The 19,837-nt window shown below is 43.5% G+C and overlaps 1 protein-coding gene across 5 annotated transcripts in view; it reads left to right on the top strand.

Moving 5' to 3' along the window:
• The first annotated feature begins 2,677 nt into the window (after positions 1 to 2,677).
• Positions 2,678 to 19,837, top strand: part of NR1H2 (nuclear receptor subfamily 1 group H member 2) — a 232,388-nt gene continuing 215,228 nt past the window's right edge. For 2 of the 5 annotated variants that reach the window (XM_077457095.1, XM_077457099.1), the window contains exon 1: positions 2,678 to 2,787. The gene's annotated coding sequence lies outside the window, so the exon portion shown is untranslated. The remainder of the gene's footprint in view (positions 2,788 to 19,837) is intronic. The other 3 variants (XM_077457096.1, XM_077457100.1, XM_077457098.1) reach the window with 2 other exon arrangements.

Below are 19,837 nucleotides of genomic sequence, written 5' to 3'. Positions count from 1 at the left end.
CCGGGATGATGAGGGCCAGTGAGTCTGTGGATCGTGTCGGGGGCCAGTCTGTGGATCGTGTCGGGGGCCAGTCTGTGGATGTCGGGGGCCAGTCTGTGGATGTCGGGGGCCAGTCTGTGGATGTCGGGGGGGCAGTCTGTGGATGTCGGGGGCCAGTCTGTGGATGTCGGGGGGCCATTTTGTTTGCCAGGGGCCAGTCTGTGGATGTCGGGGGCCAGGCTGTGGATGTCGGGAGCCAGTCTGTTTGCCGGGGCCAGGCTGTGGATGTCGGGAGCCAGTCTGTTTGCTGGGGCCAGGCTGTGGATGTCGGGGGCCAGGCTGTTTGCCGGGGGGCCAGTCTGTTTGCCGGGGGGCCAGTCTGTTTGCCGGGGGGCCAGTCTGTTTGCCGGGGGGCCAGTCTGTTTGCCGAGGGGCCAGTCTGTTTGCCGGGGGCCAGGCTGTGGATGTCGGGGGGCCAGTCTGTTTGCCGGGGGGGCCAGGCTGTGGATGTCAGGGGCCAGTCTTTTTGCCGGGGGCCAGGCTGTGGATGTCGGAGGCCAGGCTATTTGCCGGGGGCCGGGCTGTGGATGTCGGGAGCCAGGCTGTTAGCCGGGGGCCAGGCTGTGGATGTCGGGGGCCAGGCTGTTTGCGGGGGGCCAGGCTGTGGATGTCGGGGGCCAGTCTGTTTTCCGGGGGCCAGGCTGTGGATGTCAGGGGGGCCAGTCTGTCTGGATGTCAGGGGGGCCAGTCTGTCTGGATGTCAGGGGGGCCAGTCTGTCTGGATGTCAGGGGGGCCAGTCTGTCTGGATGTCAGGGGGGCCAGTCTGTCTGGATGTCAGGGGGGCCAGTCTGTCTGGATGTCAGAGGGACACTGGATGTGAGGAGGGCTGCTCTGATGGACACTGGATGTGAGGAGGGCTGCTCTGATGGACACTGGATGTGAGGAGGGCTGCTCTGATGGACACTGGATGTGAGGAGGGCTGCTCTGATGGACACTGGATGTGAGGAGGGCTGCTCTGATGGACACTGGATGTGAGGAGGGCTGCTCTGATGGACATCGGATGTGAGGAGGGCTGCTCTGATGGGGCATCTGATGTAAGGAGGGACTCTGCTGGGGGCACCTGATGGCATCTGGTGGCAGGCAACATGGCTAGTGACGTGCTCATGGCTCCCACTGATTCGGCATTATAGTGAGTTGAATGATTTCATTTCATATTACAATGTAATAATAGAAATAATGTGCTTCAATCATCCTGACACCATAACAATCATGGCGCCGGGATGATTGAAGCGCTAACACCAGGTATTTGGAGTATCTTTATGTGCTGATTGTCAAACTCTGGAAAACACATTGCTATTGTGGTGTAGGATCGGGGGGCTGCTGTCCCTCCATCCCTCCCCCCTTTCCCTCTCCCTTTCCCTCTCCATCCTACATTCATCTCAGACACTAACCACACCCCTTTGAGCCACGCCCCATGTAAGCCATGCCCACTATTTTACGAAAACCACGCCCATATTTTGCCACGTCGCACTATGCGCGCCACATTTTATCCTTTTCCTAGGCCACACCTATAACCGCATGCCCCGCCCCCTAGTTATAACACGACCCCGCCTACTGCCAAAAAAGTGTCCCGCATTTTTTTTTTTTACAATGTTGCCAACTATGCACTGACAGTGGGTGATCAAGGGGTTAAACCTTCACTAAGTACCCTAACGCTGATTAGTATCACAAATGACACCAGTACAGTGATTAAAGAAAAATATGAAAACTGCACTTGGTGACACTGCGACATAGTGAAGGAGTTAACTGGGGGGGGCAATTGGGGGGGTAAAATGTGTGCCTATGTGTACTGTGTCAGTGTAGTGTTGGTGCAACTCACATTTGGATGTCCTCTCTCTGAAACGGAAAAGAATTCCAGAGATGGAGATGAAATTGCTTCCCCTGCCCGTGTTTACACTTACAGGCAGAGGACAGTCTCCCATTCGCCAGAACCAATCACCAGGTCCAGGCGAATCAGATCGCCGTGCACCCGATGTAAAGCCACAACGCCTCACCCAGGACAGCCAACCTGCCGCATTATAACTGTGGCGGCTGGCCCGGAACCGGTTAATGAATTTGTTGTAATAAAAATATCTTTTTTTATAATATATGGATTGAAATCCTTATACAGTTGCATTAACCACTTTCCGCCCGCGCTTTAGCCGAAAGACAGCTACAGTGTGGGATTCCAGTGTTGGGAGGGCGTTACTAGACCCCGATGGGGACATTCGTCTCCCTTACTTTGGAAGATTTCCTCTCACTTCCTGTTTTGTGAAGTGTGCGTAAATAGGACCCTTGTATAGGGTACACATTGCTACATCTCATGTTAACAAAACCCTGATGAGGGCACAGGCAACGATAAAAAATCGGGGTTCCAATCTCTCTCCAAAACTAAAGTTTTAATAATAATAATACTTCAACCCTTTCAGTGTGGTGGGAGACCCACTACAAGTATAATCTTCCCCTGGAATTCATCTTGAATTAATCTTTAATACATCAGAAACAGCCCCACAGCCCTCTATTGAAAAACGATGGCGTACTTTAATGCCAAGTGACAGAGAGCTCTCCCTTATATACTCCCCCTCTTCTTAGCAGCGAGAAGGGGTAATGTCCTGATTGGCCGGCTGATCCTGGGAACCCGTAGTCTCGTGCTCGGTGGGCGGGGCCAGAGGCGGAAGTGTCGCGCTGGTCTGACGGAAGAGAGCTTTCTGAAACTAGGTGAAGAGTTTATAAACGGAGGCGGATGATGGAATGGTGGGGAGGTACAGGTGAGACCGGGGGGAGAGGAGGGGCTGGTGGTGGAGCGTCCGGTGATGCGGTGTGGAGGGAGTTGTGACATTGTATGACACCCAGGAGGGGGGGTCAGGTGACTGGGGCAGGTAATGTCACAGGCTGCCTCCACATCCTGGGTACTGTGACCTGAGGTGTGCAGGGACCGGGCTATACGTGTGTACAGCCTATGGGAGGGGGGTTCATGGTGAATACTGCAGCTGGCATAAGTTGTTGTTGTTCAGGACACTTGTGTGAGAGACTTTAGATGGAAGCTCTCTGTTTACTGGGCTGGCATGCTGGCTTTCCACTTGTAATCAGTCATAAAATGATGTTTGTGGTGATCATCTCTGTTAAATAGTGAAAGAACAGAGTTAAGAATTGTTTACACCTGTAACTGTCATTGCTGCCCCTCTGAAAAGTGATCTGTTGTGGGTCACACTTTACGGTGGCACTGCCTGCCAAGGGTGACCCATGGTGTCAGGTTTCTGCTCTGAAACTGTAGTAGTGTGTGCTGATGTGGGAAAGTGGAACTAAAGTTTACATGCAGTGAGTAGGCAGACTTTTTATTACAAAAGGTATGTGCAGGGTCTGTTCCTCAATAACCTACACCTGCTCAGTGATCCCCGGAATGTAAAACGAGTTGAGCATGCTCAGCTTACAGCAGCTGTCCCGATCCTTGAATGCATGCGCAGGAGTGGCATCAACCTGTGCCGGTACACAGGAGAAGATGCCAGCACCAGCGAGGGACCATTGAAAATGTGAGTATTAACCCCTTTTAGTTCTGTTTTAAAGGGGCTGTAAAGGATTTTTTTTTTTTTTTTTTTTTTTTAAAGCGGTTCTGCACCTTTAAAAAAAAAATATATATATATATATATATATATATTAAAAGCCAGCAGCTACAACTATTGCAGCTGCTGACTTTTAATAAATTCACTTACCTGTCCCAGGGTCCAGTGATGTCGGCGGCAGATGACGAGCGATCGCTCTTCTCTCTGCTGCCCCCGCCGCCATCCTCTGTCAGGGAATCGGGAAGTGAAGCGTTGCGGCTTCACTGCCCAGTTCCCTACTGAGTCGCGCTGCGTGTCTCTGCTGGTCCCCGCTGTGTCCTGGGAACTGTGTGTTTCCCAGAACACAACGGGGGGGGGGAGGGGGGGGGGGCGCGTCTGCGGTGGTCTGTCCCGGAAGTGGGTGCAGATACCTGGATTATCCAGGTAACTGCTCCCCCTGAAAGGTGCCGATTGTGGTGAGGGAGGGAGGGATCACATGAGCGGAACTTCCACTTTAGGGTGGAGAACCGCTTTAAATAACAACAAACATGTTATACGTATGTAGCGGCGGCTCCTGAAGAGCATGCACTATGCGTTTTTTTTCAAAGTTGAACTTTGCCTAAACTGCAGTTTGGTTTGTGTTTATTTGTCTAAATTGGACCTCCTGCATTAGTCTGACTGGACTGTGAGATGTTCAGCCTGGCCACAGGGTGCACTGTCTCTTGTGGCAGGCGTGGAACTAGGGTCTGGTCAGGTGCTTAAAGTGGAAGTAAACCCATGGATTTAAACAGTTTAAAAAAAAAAAAAAAAACATGCAGGGAATGCTAACTGCACATTGGCTGTGCTCTCAGCCAAACTATCAAACCATCCAATGGCTGGTGTCATAACGAACCACATGTGCAGCACCATAGCAGTTGAAGATTAAATAGAGGCAAAGATGGCAGCTTCCTTGGCTGAAAACGATAGGGGAGTTTACTTCCAGTTTAAGTTAACACTCTTTCGGAGACAGGTCAGTGGGAGTGGCCCTCTTGCTGTGCCCTCGGACACAGCCCATCCCCGATCTGTGGGATTTTCCTCCTCACCCACCCCCCCCCCCCCCATACATGTGACCGGCTGTGTCCAATCACAGCCGGTCACATGTACTGTGCCGTTAGAGGGCTCATGCACACGCCTAGGGCGCATGCAGAGCGGCGATCGGGGATGCGCCTCTTTACCACGTGACTGGCTGTGTCCAATCACAGCCGGTCACAGAATGTAAAACTGCGGTAAGGAGATGTTACCGGGTTCTCCTCCTCACACACTGATCGTGTGTGAGGAGGAGATTGTGGTAACATCTCCTTACCGCCTAGTGTACACACCAACCACACTAATTACCCCCCCCCCCAATAAAAAGGACCTGTCAGTCCATCTGATTACCTGAGTACCTGTCCCCAGCCCGTCAGAGTACCTATTTGCAGCCCGTGCCTCATAGAATACACATTGGGGTGTTTGCTTTCCAAAATGGGGTCATTTTGTGGGTAATTTCACTGTCCTGGTGCTCCAGGACCTTCAAAAGTGTGATAGGTAGGAACGAAATGACATGTCGTTTATGCTCCTAGAACGCCTGAAGGTACCACTTCCATGTTGGCCCTCTGTATATAGCCAGGATGTGTAAAAGTCTCACATGTGGTATCACAATACTCAGGAGGAGTAGCAGAATGTGTTTTGGGGTGTTATTTTTGCTATATACATGCTATGTGTTAGAAATATCTTATAAATGGACAACTTTGTGTATATAAAAAAAAAAAAAGTAACCATTCAAAAGACTTGTAATGCTTCATAGAATATACTATGGGGTCATTTTGTGAGTAATTCCATTGTCCTGGTGCTCTAGGGCCTTCACAAATGTAATAGGTCGTTAGGAAATTAGAGGTGTCATTTAAGCTCCTAGAACCACTGACGGTGCTCCCTGCATGTTGGACCTCTCTGTGTGGCCAGCCTGTGTAAAAGTCCCACACGTGGTATCGCCATACTCGGGAAGAGTTGCAGAATGTATTTTGGGGTGTAATTGGAAGTATGCATATGCTGTGTATGAGAAATAACTTGTTATGACAATTTTGTAAAAAAACAAAATAAAAACATTATTTTTCCCAAGAATTGTGGGAAAAAATTACAACTTCAAAAAACTCACCATGCCTCTTGCGAAATACCTTGGACTGTCTACTTTTCAAAAGGGGCTCATTTGGGGGGTATTTGTACTTTCTGGACGTTTCAGAGCCTCAAGAAATGAGATAGGCCGTCAGTACATCAGGTGTGATCAGATGTGATCAATTTTCAATGATTTGCACCATAGCTTGTAGACTCTATAACTTTCAAAGAGACTAAATAATATCCGCTAATTTGGTTTACCAAATGCATTTGGTAAACATAAACCATAGAATGCATTAATGTGATAAAACTTTTACCTTTACAACCCATTTAAACTAGTGATGCACCGAAATTTCGGCCGCCGAAACATATCGGCCGAAAATGCCCTTTTCGGCAATTTGCCGAAAGAGAAAAACAGCCGATAATGGAGCCGAAAATGGGGCGTGGCCTGGGTGGGGGGCGGGGCTCCGCCCCCCGCCCCTGGTGACGCCCATCATAGCTCAGGAGAGCCGCCTCCGCCAACTTTTTGATAACAGCGCCGGGAACATCACAGCTTTCATTTCAATTGCTGTGTGTTCCCGGCCGTGCGCCGTCACACGCAGCCCCTCCCCCTTGTCCGGGCACTTAGATAGACAGATCATCTGCAGGATTGGACGGATGATCTGTCTATCAAAGTGCCCGGACAAGGTTATCAAACAGGCGGCGGAGGCGGCTCTCTTCCCTGCACACAGTGCACAGGCTGGCTGCAAAATGGCACACAGGCTGCAATGGGACACAGTCTGCAATTGGCTGCAATTGGGCACACTGGCTGCAATTGGGCACACTGGCTGCAATGGGGGATGCCTCCTGTACCATGTCCCCAGTCTCTGACCACCTCCTGTACCATGTCCCCAGTCTCTGACCACCTCCTGTACCATGTCCCCAGTCTCTGACCACCTCCTGTACCATGTCCCCAGTCTCTGACCATCTCCTGTACCATGTCCCCAGTCTCTGACCACCTCCTGTATAAAAATATTTTTTAAAAACACTCATTTTCGGTATCGGTGCTGTTTCGGTTTTCGGCCTAGTGTATTTTTCATTTTCGGTATCGGTTTCGGCACCAAAAAACCCATTCGGTGCATCCCTACTTTAAACCCCCCTTCAATTATGAATACTAGAAGACTTCTGTAATGTTTCATGCATTATTGCTTGAACTAGACAGACTTATTTTTTATCCACACACTTACCAGCCACTTTATTAGGTACACCTTGCTAGTTCTGGGTTGAACCCCCTTTTACCTCAAGAATTGGCTTAATTTTTTGTGGCATGGGTTCAACAAAGTGATTTTGGTCCATATTATAACATGATGGCATCACGCAGTTGCAGATTTGCCAGCTGCACATCCGTGCAAATTTCCCATTCCACCACATCTGATTGTTCCACACATTAAACGATGCTCAATTGATACTAAGGGGCCCAAAGTATGCCAAGAAAATTTCCCCCACCCCATTGCACCACCAGCCTGAACCATTGATACAAGGCAGGATGGATTCATGCTTTCATGTTTGTTTATGCCAAATTCAAACCCTACCATCTGAATGTCTCAGCTGAAATCAAGACTCATGAGACCAAGCAACTTTTTTCCAATTTTCTTTTGTCCAGTTTAAGTGAGCCTGTGTGAATTGTAGCCTCAGTTTCCTGTTCTTAGCTGACTGGAGTGGCACCTGGTGTAATCTTTTGCTGCTTCAAGGTTTGAGGTATTGTGCTTTCAGAGATGATATTCTGCATACCTTGGTTGTAACGAGTGGTTATTTTGAGTTACTGTTGCCTTTCTATCATCTCAAACCAGTCTGCCCATTCTGACATCAACAAGGCATTTTCCCCCCTCATCTTCCAGGACATTTACTTGAGATTATTGGCCCTGCCCTCTACAGGAAATGCAAATGGGACATACAATTGAACCTTGGTTTGTGAGTAACGCGGTTAACAAGTGTTTTGCTAGACGAGCAACTTTTATTTATATTTTTTTTTTTATTATGACTGTTTGCAAGTGTCGTCTTGCAAAACGAGCAGAATTCAAGCTAATGTGCAGTGCAGTACCGAATTTGCCCAGAAGTGTGTGTGTGTGTGTGTGTGTGTGTGTGTGTGTGTGTGTGTGTGTGTGTGTGTGTGGGGTGGGCCGCGGGGACACTTGGAACGGTTTGGAGCCGTTAAAAAATACTCTTAACTCAGAAACACTTGGAAATACTCCGTTTCCAAGGCTATCTGGCGCCCCCACCTCTGGTCAAATGCGGTATTGCATGTAATGGAAGGCAGTGCAAAATGAATTATCTTTGTTTCCATTTTGTATGGGGAAACTCGCTTTGATGTGCAAGTAATTTGGATTACAAGCATTCTCCTGGAATGGATTATGCTCGTAATCCAAGGTACCACTGTAATTTAAAAGGCCCCTCCCTTTCTTCTGACCCTCAATTGTTTTTTTTTTTTTTTTTCAGACCCTCCAGGAGTACACACCATAACGTTAATTTTTTTCGGGTCTGGTAACTGTGGTTGGCAGCCCCCTCCTTTTTTTTTTTTTTTTTTTTGTGATACCCAGGCGGGTTGTGACCATGTCTGTGGTATTTCTCCAGTTTAGTAGAATAAAAAGGGCACCCTGTGTATGGAATGGGTTACTTGCCTTGTGTGGTCTTAGCAGTGGCAACTTCCATTGCATATGTCTGGCGTTTGCCTGGATATGTGGAGATGTCCGCATAAGCATCCTAATGGTTTTCCCTGCATTGAGCGTACCAAGATGGCGTCTGTCGCACTTCCTGTGATGCATTCCGCCAGAACTGGAAGTGACACGTCACATTTCTGGACGCTGATGTCTTTGGCTCAGCGTGGATACAATTCAGGGGATTCGCTTCTTTGGGAAACAGTCTGCCAGATGCAGGGCAGACTAGTTTAGCAGCACAGCGGCGGTCAGCAGACTGACACTAGCCGGTTTAGTATCCTCTCTATGGAGTCAGAGGACCTACCTGGGGATGGAGCACCCACCCAAGCTGAACCAGTGGCTGCATTCGGGTCCAATCCTGCCCCCAATGCAAGTGCCTCTCCAGAACCTGTTAGAGCTGCTACAGTTGGCGGTCTGTATATATTTGTTGCCCTTTTTTTTATTTATTTATTTATTTTTTTCTAGGTTACATAGTTGCATAGATAATAAGGTTGAATAAAGACACCAGGCCATCCAGTTCAACCTGAGTGTCTACAGTTGTCCCTATCCTTGTACATTGCACACTCACATTGGTCCCTACCCTCAAGGAGCCCACAATCCCAGGTCCCCATTCATATACTAGGGTCAATTTTGGACAGAAGCCAATTAACCTACCTACCTGCATGTCTTTGGAGTGTTGATCCTATAAAGAAAAAATGTGGGAACTGTAGAGCTAGGCTTCCTGAGGGTTATAAAAAAACATTTTTGTGAAGATTGTATTCCTTCAGGGTCAGGTTCTGTTTCCTCGGTTAAGGAATTTATGGCTTCTATGAAAGTAGTTGCCTCTTTTCAGTCCTTTAATGACAGATTAGCAGGGCTAGGTTCTTCCACTTCAAAATCTGTTACTGTGGCTCAGGAACCTTCGATCTCTGCTAGATCTCTTCCTCTCTTAGTATCAGACTATTAGTTCACGAGATGTTTCTGACCTGGAAGAGGGTGAGAATGCAGTATCTGCATCTGACGAGGAATCCGCGTCGGAGGTTTAAGATACTGGTAGCTCAACTAGGTGTCTTTTATTTTTTATTTTTTTATTTTTTTATTTTTCCCCCAATTGAAGATATTTATGAACTATTAAAGGCAATATATACTTCTGAACAGATCCAGATGCCTCTGCAAGCCCAGTCTGTTCAGGATAAGATGTACAAAGGCCTACAGGGACATAAACCTGGGTATTTTCCAGTAAAATCACTCACTCAAGCTCATGATCCTTTTTCTGAATGAAAAGAACCTGAAAGTAGGTTGTTCCAGTGTAAAGGATACAAAAAAAGGTTTCCCTTTTCAGTCCGATTTTTTTAGGTGTTTTTCAAATGTCCTAGGTTAGACGCTCCTATGTCACAAGTATCTAAAAAGTCAAATCTCTCTTTTGAGGATTCTGGAGTCCTTAAGGCTCAAATGGATAGGAAGGCTGACTCTGTATTAGGGCCGAAACAACTAATCGATTATGAAATGAATCGATTATGAAAATAGTAATCGCTTAATTGGCCACTAACCTAATGGGGTTAAAAAAAAAAATTAGCCCTTTATGGTACAAAAAGAGCAAATCGCTACTGTAAATATTACTTCACTGTCCCATAGTAAAAAATTAACCCCCTTACAGTAGCGATTATTTGCTCTTTTTATAATTTTAGTTTTTTTTTAACCCCATTATGTTACTAAACATCTCAGGCCTAGGTCACACCTCTGTTTTTTTTTTTATTTTTTTATTTTTTTTTGTACTTTTTGCTGAAACACACTACAGTTCATTTACATGGTTTCCTATGGGACACGCTCACATCCATTATTTTTTCAGCTGCTGCATATTTGGAAAAGACAAGGACTTTTGCATAAAAAAAAAAAAAAAAAAAAACGGTGCTATTTTTTGTTTTTTTGGTTCAGTATACTTCAATGGAAAAGCATGTAATAATGCATTTTTGCAGTGTTTTTTAATCTGCCCAACAAAATATTGGCCACAAAAAGTAAAAATGCAAATCTCAGTAAAATTACTTTTTTATTTTTGTTATTAATCTAAACAATAATCGGCCAACTAATCGATTATGAAAATAATCGTTAGTTGCTGCCCTACTCTGTATTGCATAAGGCCTGGGATGCCTTTGCCTTTCTTTAGGGCCAGCTATAGCATCCACTTGTGTTGCTAGGAATTTGGATATGTGGGGTCAATGTCCTGAATGACCTTCCCTACCACAACACCCCAATTGAGGAGGTCAGGGAATCTCTCCCCCTTATTGCCAAATCATTCACATTTCTGGCTGATACGGCAGCAGATTCAGTGAGATCTGTGGCCAGGACATCAGCCCTCATTAATTCGACTAGACGGCCATCGGCATAAAATCTTGGGAGGGAGATCTTGCACCCAAGAATAAACTTTGCGGCATACAATTTAAGGGCGAGCTCTTATTTGGTTCTTCCTTAAAGGGAGTCCTAGATCGATCCTCCAAGAAGAGTAAGCATTTTCTGTCTTCTCAAAGGAATAAGCCCCAGAATAAGAGGCCTTTTCGTAGCCTCCAAAACCAGGTTAAATTTAAAACCAATAGGTAAAGAAGTGGTCTTCTAACAAAGACAAGCAAAAAAAGGGGGGGGGGTACTCTTTGCTCCTTCAGCCCCTTTCAAAAATCCCCAGTGATGCCAAAGTGGGGCTAGGGGGGACATTGTCCCATTTCATCAATGAATGGACAACAATCCCTCTATCCTCCCAAATGTTAGAAAGGGGTTACAGGTTGTAATTTAAAAGCCTCCCTCCACAGATTTTTTTTTTTTTCTTGGCTACTTGTTGAGAGATGGCAGGTCATGGTAAATCTGATTACTATGTGGGAAATGGAGGGAGATTTCTCCTGTTCCGAAAGGTTAAAAAATTCTGGGGATATTCTCGCATCTATCTGGTCAGGAAGACTTCCGGCGGGTTTTGTATGGTCATCAATTTAAGTGTCCTGAACTAATTCATAGTCTACAGATGTTTCCAGATGGAAACATTTTATTCTGTAAGGAATCTGTTACCAGGGGTGTTCATGGTAACCCTGGATCTTCAGGACGCTTATCTTCATGTACCAATCTGCCAGAGTCCTCAAAAGTTCCTCAGATTTGCAGTTCTCATGGAGAACAGTCCAAGTCATTGGCAGTTCAAAACCCTTCCTTTTGGTCTCTCTCGGCAGCACCCATGATTTTCACGAAAATCATAGCTGATGTCATGACCTATTTTTGGATACAGAGGTGCCACAGATGCCAGTCTATGACGCTGGAGTGCTCGCTCAGAGGACTGGCAGGCCAAGGGAGCCTGATTGCCAGAGGAGGCATGCCGCTCCTCAAATTTCAGAGAACTGTTAGCTGTGGGGAAGGCTATAATAGTTCTGGAGTAGCGGGTCTATTCAAAAGACCTATGAAAAAAGGAGGGGGGGGGTTTACGCTATGGAGCCAGTGATGTGAAATGGGGGGGGGGAAATAAAGGGGTAGTTGCGGTGCTCTCCTATACTGATGGAATAAATCGCTTGCTAGTCATAGATGAAAATCGCATGAAAAAATCTCATGTTAACTGGGTTACCACTATTCTACCTTCTCAAGTGTTTGTGTTGCTGAACCACAGTGAAAACAATATTGATACAAATTCTTTCGAAATCATTAAAAAAACTTATGACAGTAAAATCAACATAATAGAAAAATGACGTTAATAACTGCTGTGCAGAAAAGTGCTGACGTGCAACAGTGTGAATTGATGGTTCTAGTGCCTGACTAGCTTACATTGATTTTACATAAACAAAACTTTCTTTTAAAGTGCTTCAAAAACCTTTTCAGATTTTCTAAGAAACCAAAACAGTTAAAAAAATGATTACAATTGCAAAGAAATATTAACACAAAAAGAAAGTTTGGAAATGATCAAATTGAAAGAAGTTTTCTTCCAAGAATTTTCCATAAACATCAATGAAAGTGACTCGTGTTCAGTGCCTTAGTGTATACTGGAACAAAACTGGTGCGCTATCCATGCGTGAAGCAAATTGCCGCACTCACCAGCACCCCTGCAGGGGTTAACTTGCCTCCACAGTGTGAGCCTGTGTCGCTATATAAAGCTGGTCCGGTATGCTGTTCAATTGTTCCTCATTTGTTCATATGTAAAAAGATACAGAAACTTCCATAGTGCAAAACTGTATTTCAAATCAATGCCTTTATTGTATAAAACAAGTGGCTACTCACATATATGCAGATTAAAACGTTCGTATTATCACAAGTAGTAAAAACACCGCCGCCGCCTTGTGGGAGAGAGTGTGTACGCTAGGCCATGCCCTACGTGTTTCGTCATTGGACGTCGTCTGGAGCGGCCATCTTGGTGCACCTCTTATTATAGGGTGTAATGTTCGTACTGCGCATGCGCGGGAGCAAAACCGCCATATTAGTTGCTGGAAATTGACCTCTCAAGGGAGTTTATGCTGCGCAAGCGCGGGCGTAAAAACAACGCAATATTAAATCCTGGAAAATAACCTCGCAGTGGAGTCTTAGATAGACAACGCGCCAATTTTAATACATAAGTACTGCAGCGGCTTCATTCACATATGTACCTGCAAACGGCGGTGTGAACAACATTAAAAACAAAACATAAAACAGACCACAACATATTGCATCTTGTGCCATTCACTGTGAGATTGCTATTGTTTCCTGTACAACTAAATGTTGTTCGCCCTACAGTGCCTTGCGAAAGTATTCGGCCCCCTTGAACTTTTCAACCTTTTGCCACATTTCAAGCTTCAAACATAAAGATATAAAATTTCAATTTTTTTGTGAAGAATCGGCAACAAGTGGGACACAATTGTGAAGTGGAACAAAATCTATTGGATTTTTGAAACTTTTTTTAACTAATAAAAAAAATGAAAAGTGGGGCGTGCAAAATTATTCGGCCCCCTTGCGTTAATACTTTGTAGAGCCACCTTTTGCTGCGATTACAGCTGCAAATCGCTTGGGGTATGTCTATCAGTTTTTTGCACATCGAGAGACTGAAATTCTTGCCCATTCTTCCTTGCAAAACAGCTCGAGCTCAGTGAGGTTGGATGGAGAGCGTTTGTGAACAGCAGTTTTCAGCTCTTTCCACAGATTCTTGATTGGATTCAGGTCTGGACTTTGACTTGGCCATTCTAACACCTGGATACGTTTATTTGCAAACCATTCCTTTGTAGATTTTGCTGTATGTTTGGGATCATTGTCTTGTTGGAAGATAAATCTCCGTCCCAGTTTCAGGTCTTTTGCAGACTCCAACAGGTTTTCATTCAGAATGGTCCTGTATTTGGCTGCATCCATCTTCCCTGTCCTTGCTGAAGAAAAGCAGGCCCAGACCATGATGCTGCCACCACCATGTTTGACAGTGGGGATGGTGTGTTGAGGGTGATGAGCTGTGTTGCTTTTACGCCAAACATATCGTTTTGCATTGTGAGCAAAAAGTTTGATTTTGGTTTCATCTGACCAGAGCACCTTCTTCCACATGTTTGGTGTGTCTCCCAGGTGGCTTGTGGCAAACTTTAGACGAGACTTTTTATGGATATCTTTGAGAAATGGCTTTCTTCTTGCCACTCTTCCATAAAGGCCAGATTTGTGCAGTGTACGACTGATTGTTGTCCTATGGACACTCTCTCCCACCTCAGCTGTAGTTCTCTGCAGTTCATCCAGAGTGATCATGGGCCTCTTGGCTGCATCTCTGATCAGTCTTCTCCTTGTCTGAGCTGAAAGTTTAGAGGGACAGCCAGGTCTTGGTAGATTTGCAGTGGTCTGATACTCCAATTTCAAAATGATCGCTTGCACAGTGCTCCTTGGGATGTTTAAAGCTTGGGAAATCCTTTTTGTATCCAAATCCGGCTTTAAACTTCTCCACAACAGTATTACGGACCTGCCTGGTGTGTTCCTTGGTCTTCATGATGCTCTGCGCTTTCAACAGAACCCTGAGACTATCACAGAGCAGGTGCCTTTATACAGAGACTTGATTACACACAGGTGGATTCTATTTATCACCATCAGTCATTTAGGACAACGTTGGATCATTCAGAGATCCTCGCTGAACTTCTGGAGTGAGTTTGCTGCACTGAAAGTAAAGGGGGCGAATAATTTTGCACGCACCACTTTTCAGTTTTTTATTTGGTAAAAAAGTTTAAATTATCCAATAGATTTCGTTCCACTTCACAATTGTGTCCCACTTGTTGGTGATTCTTCACAAAAAACTTAAAATTTTATATCTTTATGTTTGAAGCCTGAAATGTGGCAAAAGGTTGAAAAGTTCAAGGGGGCCGAATACTTTCGCAAGGCACTGTATTGGTTATTTCCCTAGAACATATATTGAAAAGTCATGTGTTATTAAAAATAGAAGGGAAGGGGGAAAAGAGGTATTTCATGACATCCCAAGGAGGGAAAACGAAAAATGCAAAAAAGGAATAATAATACCTAAAGTGCTAAAGATACAAAAAAAATAAAAAATATGAGATATAAAATATATGAAATATAAAAATAAGAAAATATCTCCAGAGGATTGTTTAGAATTAAAAAATATAATTAAAAAATCTAAAAACAATAAATAACTACTTGAAATGGAATTACAAATATGTGTAGAATACATCAGGTTATTTGGGATTTTTTGAGATTTTTAGGGAGCATCTTTCTGATCACTATTGTTGCATTGGCTAGTCGGGGACCATCGGCCTTGTGCCCTTAATATATTAGGTTATGGTAATACAAGTGTATCATGATTAATTCAATCCAATTCGATTTGTTACTGTTACCGACCATATATAAAACTTAATTTTTTTTTTTTTTTTTAACACAGGGGTTGACACATTAGCTTGGAATCTAGGAGCCAGCTAAAAACGTTAGGAGCCAGCTCCGTGATGGTGATCTGGACCTGTCCCTGGCCTGACATGGAGACGAGTGAGGGGAAGATAGCCCCCAGCCCCCCACCTGTCTCCTAGTCATTGCCCATAGCTCTTAGGGGGACATTTTATTATTTTTATTTTTTTTAAATTGCATTTTAGTGTAAATATGAGATGTGAGGTCTCTCTGACCCCAGATCTCATATACAAGAGGACCTGTCATGCTTTTTTCTATTACAAGGGATTTTTACATTCCTTGTTATAGGAATAAAAGTGACACACATATATTTTATTTTTATTTTTTTATTTATTTTTTTTTTTTTTTTTTTTTTTTTTTTTTAAAGAACAGTGAAAAAAATAAAAATGAAAGTTAAAATAAGAAAAAAAAAATTATTTTAAACGCGCCCTGTCCTGCCAAGCTTGCGTGCAGAAGCGAACGCATATAAAAGCGTTGTTCAAACCACACGTGAGGTATGCTGCGATCGGTTAAGTGAAGCAATAATTCTAGCCCCAGACCTCCTCTGTAACTTAAAACGTGCAACCTGTAGAATTTTTTAAACATCGCCTATGGAGGTTTTAAAGGGTAAAAGTTTGTCGCCATTCCATGAGCGGGCGCAATTTTGAAGCGTGACATGTTGCGTATCGATTTACTCGACGTAACATTATCTTTCACAATATAAAAAAAAAAAAAAATTGGGCTAACTTTACTGTTGTCGTTTTTATTTAAAAAAAAAAAAAAAAAAAAAAATACATTTTCCCCAAAAAAGTGAGCTTGTAAGTCCGCTGTGCAAATACGGTGTGACAGACAGTATTGCAACGACCACCATTTTATTCTCTAGGGTGTTAGAATAAAAAAAATATATATATTATATTATATATAAATATTTAGGGGTTCTGAGTAAAGGGAATGAGAGATGGGCTGGCAGGGGAAGCTCAATTAGCATTGCTGGTTGTAATTCCAACGGCCACCACAAGAGGGCGCCAGATTCCAGAAGGAACCATAGGATCGTAGAAGGCCTCAAGGCCGGGGGCTCAATTACCGGCGGCGCGACCCGACGCGATCACGCCGAGGTGGTCCACGGAGACAGGATACCCCCAGCTGTGCTGCATCAGGTCGCTAATTCTAGTCGCAAATGCGACCTGGCGCCCGGGTTATGTCGAGCCCTGTTTTAACATATCCATTGGGGAGATTTTTAAAAACTTTAGATATAACGTGTCTTATAAGGAAGAGAATTTAAAATTATACCTACGTATATTTATTAATCTTAACCCGTCCGGGAGGGGGTGGGGTATAGATATTAATGGTTAAAGGTCTGTTTTCAGACAATTCTGAAAGAGTTTGAGGCATAAACATTAATGGTTCCTAGTCTTTTTCGATTAATGGCCATGGGTGTTATCCCTTTATTTGGTACACATCAGGATGATGTAACATTATACTCCATTTGGTTGGGTTTAAAAGGTTCAATCCTGCCCATCCAGATGTAACATGGGATCAGGTAGTGTTATCAGATTTTGTGCCCTTGAGGCTCTAGTATGACAAATGTATGCCCCAACTTTGTGGGGGACGTTGGTTGGTAGGAGAGTGGGACCGGAGCATGGAAAGGGAGTACATTACTTAGTAATTAGTTAGAAAACAATTTAAATCTAGTTCTATATTCAGGCCTGCCGGTTGCAATGTATCCAAGCAGAAAATCCACCTGGTTTCGTTCTGAGATACTTTTCTGTCTTCCCCTCTCCAATGCCCCTTGATTTTATCAATGCCATAGAAGGTTATGTCTAGGGTCTCTCCCATGGTAGTCCCTAAAATGCCTGGAGACACTATGATGGTTGTATCCTTTTTTAATGTTTTTAATATGTTCCCCGATCCTTATATGTAGCTGTCTTGTCGTCCTCCCTACATATTGTTTCCGGCAGGGGCATTCTATCACGTAGGTGACAAAGGTACTGTTACATGTAATGAGTTCATGAATCTTGAACTCTTTTCCATTAGTGAAGGAAGTAAACTGGGATGTCTTCTTGCTGTTTTTTTTACTAATTCTGCAGGGAAGGCATTTTCCACATCTAAAAAAACCTTTCAGATTTTCTACAACCTTTATTTGTTTAGGTGGATCAATCAATTTTGCTAGTCTGTTTCTAAGGGTGGGTGCTTTCCTATATATGAAAACCGGTTTCTTTGGTAACAGTTTTTAGGGTTTCATCTGATTTTAGAATAGGCCAGTATTTTCTGAAAATGTGTTCCAAGGCCTTTATATTGTCGATTTTATACCCTGTCAAAAACGCAACCTCCATTCCTTTTCCATTCTTTTGTCGTTTTATTTGGTACTCCTTCTATTAGGCTATTCCTTTCCATTTGACTCACTTTTCTTTTTAGATCGTATAATTCCTTTGCTCTATATCCCTTGTCTACAAATCGCTGTATGATGTCATTGGCTTGTTTGTCAAAATCTCCTTGGTTGCTGCAATTTCTGTGTATTCTCATCAGTTGCCCTTTAGGAATGTTTATCCATTTTGGATGATGACAGCTGTTGGTAGGGATGTAACCATTTCGGTCCGTAGCCTTAAAGAAGGTGCGTGTGCCTATTTTGCCATTTTGTTTGTAAATTTGTATTTCGAGAAAATCTATACTCTATATGTTCCAGTTCCCAGTGAAAGAAATATCGTATGCATTGTGGCTAATTTCGTCAAAAAAAACGTCTAATTCTTCCACTGAACCTCTCCAGACAATAATAATATCGTCAATGTACCTACGGTACAGCTTCAGATTGTTTCTGGGTACACTAAAAACCTGTTCTTCTCACCTGTTCAGGAAGAGGTTTGCCACGCTGGGAGCATACTTTGCTCCCATGGCTACACCTTTTTGGTTTGAGTGTAGTATGTGCCTTGATACCAAAAATAGTTATGTCATTGCCAGATTGAGGCCTTCCACAATAAAATTAATTTGTTCCTGCTTGAAATCAGATTGTCGTTGTAATGCCCATTCAGTGCTACTTAAAGCATCCTCCTGCCTGATGGTATACAATGAGTTGACGTCAATAGTGACCAGTTCATCCCTATCTTCTATGTTTGTCTCTTAATTCCGCGATTAATTGTTTACAATTTGATCATTTCCAAACTCTTTTCTTTTTGTTAATATTTCTTTGCAATTGTAATAATTTTTTAACTGTTTTGGTTTCTTAGAAAATCTGGTAAAGCTTTTTGAAGCACTTTAAAAGAGTTTTGTTTTATGTAAAATAAATGTAAGCTAGACAGGCACTAGAACCATCAATTCACACTGTTGCACGTCAGCACTTTTCTGCACAGCAGTTGTTTATGTCATTTTTCTATTATGTTGATTTTACTGTCATATAAGTTTTTTTTTTTTTTTTTTTTTTTGATTTCTAAAGAATGTGTATCAATAGTGTTGCTGAACCACAGTGAAAACAATAACACTTGAGCAGGTAGAATAGTGGTAACCCAGTTCACATGTGTTTTTTTTTTGTTTTTTTTTTTTCATGCGATTTTCATCTATGACTAGCAAGCAATTTAGTCCATCAGTATAGGACAGTGATGGCGAACCTTGGCACCTCAGATGTTTTGAAACTACATTTCCCATGATGCTCAACCACACTGAAGAGTGCAACAGCATCATGGGAAATGTAGTTTGAAAACATCTGGGGTGCCAAGGTTTGCCATCACTGGTATAGGAGATCGCCGCAACTACCCCTTTATTTTCTATTGAAAAGACCTGTTGATTTTATTTATTTAATTTTTTTCAGACAATGCCACGACCGTGGCATACCTAAACGAGCAAGGGGGCACTCGCTCAAATACTCTTCTAGTGTTACCCAGCAGATTCTGTCCTGGGCGGAGGACAATGTCACTTCAATCAGGGCGGTGCACATCAGTGGGACAGAGAATGTCCTGGCGGACTGAGCAGGGTGAACATCAGTACCAGCAGTTGAGAACTACATGAAGGCATGTTCGTGCTGGAGTCTCAATAAAAAATTGCCGGCTTTCTTTTCACTGGAAAGAGAGCCAAAGTCCTTAGGGACAGATGCACGCTCCTTCCTGTGGGCGTTTTACTCTGGCTTACGCCCTTCCTCCATTTCCCCTCTTACCACTAGTAGTTCGGAAAATTTATTCAGGACCAAGCGGAAGTTATTTTGATTGTCCCTTGGTGGCCCAAGAGGATTTGGCTCTCCTCACTGAGATATAAATATAAACTGATCAGCGCAACTACGATGAACTAAATTAAATGGGATGAGTGAAAACCACTAAATGCAGTGCTAAAATTGTATATGTTCCTCTATGGAATACAATGATGCCACAATGTCTTGTGCGATATTTAGATGGAGCTAATAATGTTAGTATGTGAATAATCCCATAAAGATATAATCACAATACTCGGCAAACAATCATCAATCCTGTGCAAAGGGAAATAAAGTGCAAAAATGCAATATCGAGCAATCAATAATGTGCAAAATAGCAATTAGGTGCAAGATTCTATAATCCTATGGAAACAACAAAATACTATAATCCTGTGCAAAAATTATATATATATATATATATATATATATATATATATATATATATATATATATATATATATATATA

The sequence above is a fragment of the Lithobates pipiens genome, unplaced genomic scaffold, assembly GCF_037356315.1.
Source record: "Lithobates pipiens isolate NorthernLeopardFrog02 unplaced genomic scaffold, aLitPip1_a1.2 Scaffold_27, whole genome shotgun sequence".
NCBI classification, from domain to species: Eukaryota; Metazoa; Chordata; class Amphibia; order Anura; family Ranidae; genus Lithobates; species Lithobates pipiens.
Note: the sequence above shows the minus strand (reverse complement) of the source record. Positions and strands in the feature narration are given on the sequence as shown.